Here is an 8,819-nt window from a genome sequence, read left to right on the forward strand (position 1 = left end):
AAAGTAACATCAACATCGGAAAAACTTTGAATCCAGGACAGAATCTTCAGACGTGACTCCTACCAGCCTGCTGTGCCAAAAGTAGCAGGGATTGCTAGGCTCTGGACTGTGATGGGTCAGATGCGAGTCTTCAATAAAGTAGTATTTTCTTGTAGGCCAGTATTTCTCTGTGACTCATATGATGTCTATTTTCAGATTCAGCCTGGAGAGCTGTAATATAAAGTCCTGTCAATTCTGTAACATTTTTAGTTATTCCCCCATGGAATTTAATGTTTCTTCATGGGCTGCTTTCCAGAGAAAGCTTAAGGCATGGAATGAGTGGAGAGAGAGAGAGTAGAGACTCCAGGAAAAGCAGAGGCTTAGGGAAGAGGTTGGCTAGAATTTCTCAAAAGGCTGAGGTTTATAAATAGAAGTAGGGATGCAGTAAACTATTGGACTGTATAAATGACTGTAACTATGGTAACATGGGAAAATGAAAATTGTAATCACATACTTGGTAACATTCCTCTTAAGTTTGTAAACAAATTGAAGTACCAGCATTGGTACTTTTGCTGGCTTTAAGCTCCAGTTTGGGTAAGAGTCAGCAGTGAGAAGGGGCTGAAGTTTTCCTGGAGGCAACAGCAAAAGTGCTAACAAGTTTCTTAAAGGAAAATTCTGACAAATGCTGTGGAGAGAAGGGGGGATCTCACACTGACACAAGTTGCTCAGAGGAATGGTAGAATCCACACTCTCAGAGGGATTCAGAAGCTGGCTTTGGACAAGGGCCTGTGTGGTGTAATATCCAATTTAGTCTTGCTTTGAATAGAGAGGTGGACCAGGCAGTCTGAAAGCCATTGCAACCTTAACTATTCTTGTCATTGCTGTCATTCTGCTGGAGTTCTGTCTTCCCACCAGAGATGTTTTGTCTCTAGATGCTAATAGGTATGAATATCCTAGCCTGAACTACTGGTGTTCAGGAAGCCTAGCTTTTCATTCATGCTATTGTGCTTTTTCATTATCCTACAGATTTTTATATATAAGATATCCATGCTGTGCTAAAAGTTGGGCTTGCTGTGGAGGATAATGACTGCTTCCATTTCACTGGATGAAAGAAGATTTAAGAATTGTTCCTTTATTAGTGGTTTGGGGACTAATGCTAATGAAATTCTCAGTTGCTGTCGTTTTCCTTTGGGCAGCAAAACATTTTGTATTGTAAAATTTATTTTGAGAATAATGTAAAAGTTTTTTTAAAACCCAACAAAACACAAACCGAAGAAAGCCCTGAGAATTATTTTTAACAAATGTTCTTTAAAGAAGGGATTTTTGGCTTTGTGGAGACCTTTTGAATCACTTTGGGCACTCATGCCAGGATGTATATTGGTGCTACGCAGAGGAGAACTAGAAATAAGCAGGGGGTTTGTAGGTTATATTTAGCTATTTCAGGTTCTGTTTTCTATTTCTTTGAAAGTTAAAGCTGCAGTCAGTTATTCTTGTATAGTGAACTTAGTGATGCGCATAGTCTGACTTAAAGGATTGCTGAATCTGCACAGAACAGTTAGTAATAGAATTTGCTATGGTGACGAGTGAAAATATGGAAAACATTGTCAGGAATGACAAGGGAATAAAATGTATTACGGTAGGCATAGCACCAGGCTTTTACAGACCAGCTTACCTTTCAGGGCAAATACATAATTTTGGAAGGCATGAGTAATGTTCTTTCTTTCTCAATCACTTGAAAATTTATTCAGCGTTATTGAATGTGGGATAGCCGTCGATTGCTGTAGATGAAATCTGTGGTAGCTATGGAAGAATATTGTTGTTGGTTTTCCTGTGAATCTGGTGCTCTTAGGTTTTTTAGGTAATGATTTGCAAAAACACTTTATTAGAATTTTCTGTATGACTTCTGAGGTCTAAAATAGATGGAAATTATACATAATGCCTGCCATTTATTAGCATGAAGCCAGTCACCTATAGACAAGAGGTGAGCAACTGTTACATGCTCTACCTTTGAACTTGGAAAACAAGATTTTCTCTCTGACACCTGAGTAGTGTGTGTACACATGTATAAAATAACTTGCTTCACCAAGTGCTGAAACTAATAGGGGAGTGATGATAGTTGTGAAGCATCTAAATTTGTTCATACTGAGTCTCAAAGGCTATTATTTGCATTATGTTCTAAACAGGAAAATTTCACTCTGCAGGTTTCCTACTGTGGAAAGTAGGAAACAGACTTAGTCATCAAGAATGAATCTCAGTCTAAGTTGTCATGGAGGTCTGGCTTGTGGAAGAAGTGATACAGGTAAGATTTTCTTTAAAGAGAATAAAAATGTCATTACTTATATTCATTTAATAACCTTTATTCAATTTTTAATATTAGGTGATCTTAAACCTGCTTTGTGAGGTTTGCATGCACGTGAGGTCTGAAAAAAGTATTTTCTTCAAGAAAGGACAAAGGCAAAGAGTACATTTTGTGAGTTTTCAGTTGAATCCTTTAGTTGAATGTTTGATCAAAAGCAGACTTTTCTACAGTATTCAGTTTACGAGTGAAAAGTATACCTAGACTGTGAAGACCTCTTTATACTGGATTTTCACACCCTTAATTCCACAATTCCTAGGTTGTCCTGTGTAACAGTATGCCCACTTATATCCAAACAGATTTTATTAAAGGTTCAAATAAGAGGCATTTTTGTGAGCATTTTTCTCAGAAATTCTGGTCAGCATGTAGATTCTTGGTTGCACTCTTCATCATGATGCATTTATTTCACAGATAGTTGTACATCTATTTATTGTACCTTGCAGTCCTCAGTCTCCACAGTTTTAATTTGCAACATAGTGATGTACTTGATCTTTAGTCTTGGTCAACACATACTTCGAGTTAGAGAGCATATGGATATGTTGCATTTTTCTCCTATGTGGTGGCACTCCACAGTGCTCGTCTCTTCCTCTGTTATATTAAAAAGTGGTGCAGTACCACTTGCATTGATATTCTGCATTTGGTGGCTGACTGTGTTTTCCCTTGCAGTGTATTCGTTCTATACCCATTGTGTTCTCTTCCTATAGACAGTATATATTTTTGCCCTCACTAAAGTTCTGACCCTGAAATTGCTAAGGCATTAAAGATTTCCATCCCTCCACCATCAGGTGAGGAAGCGGTGATACTGGATTTAGAGATTGAAACAATTACTGTACTGTAGAGGAAAATACAGCCTTGGGTAAGTTACATGAGTGTTGATGCTCTTTCGTCTGTGAGTAGAGAATCCTATTTGCTATTTGTTTTACTATTCCAATATAGTGAAAAAAGAAAGACTTAGTGACCTTAGCAGGAAAGGGATTGTCATCCCTCAAAATTGAGGTGTCTGTGTGTGACAGCACAGGACATTCAGGTCATTATATTGTCACCCTCAATCACTTAAGCAAATCAACTATTTCTTCAACTGGAGAAGCAGGGCCGGGGGGGCGAGGGAGGGGGATGAATAGCAGAAAGCTATGGCATTTATCAGGGTCTGGATTCCAAGGCAAAATATTTCCTATTCAGTTCAAACTCATTTTGGTGGCATATAATAACACATTGGAAGATGACTTTGTTATAACCAAGGATAGAGAAAGTGTCTTTTTAGAGAAGAGATGATTCTAGTTTGTCACAAGTTAGGTCAGTGTCTCTGGTGCCCTGTAACCAGTTCAGAGATTCCGTTTAAAAGGCAATTTCTGGCAGAATCAGTCTTGCTAGTACGGACAACTGGAAAACATTAAACATTGGATCCTGAGGGGAATTCAGTTTGTATTTGAGAGACAACTTGGGGTCAAATACTAGATTTCTCTTGTCCTAAATGAGTTAGAAACTTTTAAAGATCAATCTTTACACGGTTGTGTGGTGTAAGGGTAGCGTAGAAACAAGTGTAAAATGCTCTTACTTAGCCTTTTTCATTGTTATTTCCGCACATCATTTGGATAGTAAAGTGCAATTTTGAAAAATACTTTTGATTTGTTACGGAATACATATAATGAGAACTGTAGAGTGTCAATAAGAAAATATATTTTGTGTCACTTAGAGTAACTACAGACAAATAGGAAGACAAAGACCTTTTGCAGCAGTTTAATGTTATGTGATTGGGACACTGAAAATTACAATATTCTCATGGATTCTATGAATAAACAGAACAAAACCCAAACAATCTTTCTTCCAAGTTTTACGTTTAACTGTCTTTACAATTAAGTCTTTTAGACTCTGCTTTAGTTTGACTAGGCTAATTCATATTTCTGATTTTGGCATTCTTTGTCATTTACTTGTCATTTATTCTGTGGTGTTAAGAATCACAGAATCATAGAATGGTTAGGGCTGGAAAGGACTGTAAGATCATCTAGTTCCAACCCCCCTGCCCTGGGCAGGGACGCCTCACACTAGAGCATGTTGACCAAGGCTCTGTCCAACCTGGCCTTGAACACTGCCAGGGATGGAGCATTTACCACTTCTCTGGGCAACGTGTTCCAGTGCCTCACCACCCTCACAGTAAAGAACGTCTTCCTTACATCTAACCTGAACTGCCCCTGTTTAAGTTTAAACCCATTAACCCTTGTCCTATTGCTACAGTCCCTGATGAACTCTCTCCCGCATCCCTGTAGATCCCCTTCAGATACTGGAAGGTTGCTATGAGGTCTCCACACAGCCTTCTCTTCTACAGACTGAACAGCCCCAGTTTTCTTACCCTGTCTTCATACGGGTGAGGCAGAGGACTAGAAGGTAGAAATTGAAATACTGCTGATACCTTCTTGACACCTGCTATATCTCAGGCCTGAGAAAAGCAAATTAGCTCAGCATTTTTAAAGTATAAATGATTTAGATTTTTATCTTCTTGAAAGGTTAATGGGAAATGTGTCCAAATCCCATGACTCTTTTTTTCCCTGTCATCCTCTATAGAAATGTTAATCTAAAACTGCTTTGAGAAAGAAGATTGACCTAAAAATAATTTAAAATGCTAGACAATTCAATGTTTTCCTACTTATTTTTAGGGGTAAAATAATTTTATTTGCATTGCATACTGTGGCAAATGAGACTTCAACATATAGGATTTGTTGACATACAGAATATTGATTTGACTTTTCAGGGAATTAATTCCTTTCTGAAATTTACAGACTAAACTGATTTGCCTTTTTATCAAGATTCAGATATTGGATGTTTTGTTGATAACTCAATCTTTGCATAGATCCTGTATTGCCGCTGAATAGTACTGCTTTTAAAGATCTTACGAGGAGGACTCTGAGTCTTTAATCCAAAAGCTGTTTGAAGCCCAGCTTATTTCTTTATCTGTGGATGTGAAAGTGTATATCTGTAAAAATATTTTTAATCTTGACATTCCTGAATTTTGAATGTTTCACTGTCCAGTGATGATGATATTCTTTAAAGGTGATTTTTTTTAATCATTTGTGATTAAAACCAAGTAAATCTAAAGGTAAAAATATTGCAAATGCATTTAATAAGGCACAGAGGGATTTGAAAACAACTCTAGCCTGTTTTTGGAGGGAAAAGCCTAAACAAACTCTTTCAACAGGCATCTAAGGATTTTTGGGTGGAATATTTGGAGTTTTAAACTTTGGGAAAAGGCGATTTTGGAAACATCAGCATTGGATGTTTACTTGTAGAGATGCAGATGTCTCACTTTCAAACTGTTACCCAACTTTGCAGCCATACCAGAAAGAATTATTTATTTCTCTGTCAAATTTCTGGCCTATCCACACTTTTTTTTAATCTTGAACCTTTTTTTTCTTTAGAGCCCAAAACCTGCAAAAGTGACTGAGTTCCTACAAGCGGTCAATCACTAATCCAGTTAAATTGTGATGTTCCGCTGTGGCAGTCTCAGAATAGAGAACATAAGTGAGTAAACAAAGAAAAATCATGACTGACTCTGCACTAGCTTATAATGTAATAAAAGAGGAGACATAGAAAATCTTTGAAGCTATGTTTTATGTCTTGTTTAGACTAATTTTCAGAAGTAATCTTGGGAAACGAATCTTTTTTTCAAGGAAGTTTGTTTTTGTTTTTTGTTGTTTCATTTTTGGTTTTTTTTCTTTTTATAGGCTTGGTCTTAAGTATCATCTAATGTTTTATTTCCAGTAAATAGTTTTTGTATCAATATAAAGAAATATGAGCATGTATATATAACAAAATAATCTGTAATTAAATTATCATTAGTAATTATGTGAGTATATGTGTATAAGTGTTTTTTTAGGTATTCTGAACTAAATATAATTTAGCCTGCCACATGCTAAGCTTCAGCAGCAGACAGAAATTGCAAATTGATGAGTTAAAGCTACTTAACCAGTTGCTGCAAGGCTCCTTATTCAAAGCGACTGAGCATGTTAATACTCTTATTCCATTTCATTGTATCATGTAAAATGTAAATTTAAGTTATCCTTGAGACAAAGAAAGCACTTATTTTGGGGGAGAATCTGTTGGCATTTTCATCATTTTACCTATGGTTGCCGGGATGGCTGTGCCCTGTTTTCACTGTGCAAATGGCTGAATGGAGGGATCCACACTCCTCTCAAGTCACAGTCTGTGGTGGTTCACCGTTCCATTCCATGTGGTAAGTTAGCTGATCAGGGCTTTGCTGTCATGTAGCAGCTGTACCTGGCTGCCTTTAAATTATTTTTTAGTTTTGAGAATGTGGTTTCATGAGCAGTTCAGTGGATGTAAAAATGCACTGAAAAGGTGGCCATGTTCCCTCTGCTATGTTTCTTGTCTGTTTTTTCAGCGGGATTAGTTTTCTGACTCAGTTGAAGAGCAAACCTAATAGTAAGACAAAAGATCTTGAAGAGATCTGAATGATAATGTAGATTAACATGCTATCTTGAAAGACATGGACCTGTTGGAGCGGGTCCAGAGGAGCGCCATGAAGATGACCCAAGGGCTGGAGCACCATTCTCATGAAGACAGGCTGAGACAGTTGGGGTTATTCAGCCTTCCAGTACCTAAAAGAAGCTTGTAAGAGAGGTGGGGAGAGACTTTTTGGTAGGGCCTGTAGCAATAGGACAAGGGTCAATGGTTTTAAACTAAAAGGAGGTAGATTCAGGCTAAATACAAGACAGAAATTTTTTTACAATGAGTATGGTGAAATACTTGGAACAGTGTTGCCCAGAGAAGTTGCGGATGCCTCATTCCTGGAAACATTCAAGGTCATGTTGGATGGGGCTTTGAGCAACCCGGGCTAGTGGAAGGTGTCCCTGCACATGACAGGGGGGTTGGTCATAGATGATCTTAAAGGTCCCTTCCAACCCAAACCATTCTGTGTTTCTATGAAAGAGGATGATCTTCTATATGGTTTCAGAAGTTTTCAACATCCATTTGTCTTTATGATGAAACTACAATTTCATTGTAGTAATGTATTTTTTCAGATTATTAGCACTGTCAAACAGTCAGTGATTAAAATAATCTGGAGTTTTAACTTTACTACTCTGCTTTTAAAGTGATTAATTTAATTTCTCTATCATAACTTGTTTCCTATATTTAATTCTGTTGGCATGTATTATTACATTTCAAATTCCATTAAAGTTGTGATTATAAAAGAGGGTAGGGTTTTTATACTCAAGAGGCAATTTAATAACTTCCAGATGTAATTACAGTACCTCTTGATGATCAAGTAATTCTGATGATTAAAACCACCACTTGACAAGTATTTTCTTATTCTCACAACATCAGGCATAAGCAAAAGACAGCAAGTAGAACATTGCAAGTAGAAGAAATTTTATAAAATGTGAGTAGATACACGTAAAAATTTCAGCATGGAAAGAGAGCTATTTTTATTCGCAAACAAAGAAACATTTTTCTTGATGTTGTTCATTACTTAGGATGAAAATTTGCATCCCTTAATATTTAATAGAATTTTCTTTGGATGCAGCAGAAACAGGATCAAACTTGATTATTTTTTTCTTTAAAAAAGTCCTTCTTCCTTCACTCCTCTGGCGTGGAAATGATTTTCTAAAGCAATAGTATACGAGGTACAAACACAAAAGAGAGGTCTCTATTTGCATCCTATCAGAAGACCTAACAGAATTTGTATACAGGTTTTTTGAACAAGGCTTAAGGAAGCTGAGTATCTCAGAGATATCAGACACTCATACTGTTTTGAATATAATAAAGAAAAACAACCAACAAAACTTACCTGTGAGTAATCTTTATTTGGTAGTACCTCCTGAATTCTTATTTGTATGGGCTAATAAATAGTGCTACACTACAAATGTTTTGTGTGCAAATGTTTGATGTTGTGTACAGAAGCCAAGAAAATGGAAATGGGCTTTGAACAGAGCACGTAAGAGAGCTAGTTGGTCATGTTAGTCATCCGTAAGCACAGTAACCATCAGTCAACACTGAGGTTTTAAAGTTTGTGTTTATACTCACAAATTGTCCAGGTATATAATGGGATCTAGCTTTGAAGACTTACTCCTGAGCAATTTTAGTATGTCTCTAAACAGAAAGCACTGTGGTATGTTAGAGCATAATGACAGACAAATATCATTTATAGCCTTTAAGTATAGTGGCTACAGATCAATTCATCTCTCATGAGTGAAACTTGGAAGCATCATCATGTGATCATTATGAATAAATGCTTCAGAATACACTTGAGCTGAAAAATGGTGCATAGAAAATCAGTCACACGGTTTATTTTAAAAAAGATGCCCTTCCATTTTTTGAATATTACAAGGCCACAAGGCCTGTGTTGCTAGAAAACCATCTCATTTATGTTTGCCTCATCTCCTCCATTTGCTTTTAAGTAGCAGAATAATTAGGATGACATGCCTTTCAGTTCACAGGTAGAAGGAATAACCCATTGGAAAGGGAAAAACCT

The sequence above is a fragment of the Strigops habroptila genome, chromosome 7 (genome assembly GCF_004027225.2).
Source record: "Strigops habroptila isolate Jane chromosome 7, bStrHab1.2.pri, whole genome shotgun sequence".
Classification (NCBI taxonomy): Eukaryota; Metazoa; Chordata; class Aves; order Psittaciformes; family Psittacidae; genus Strigops; species Strigops habroptila.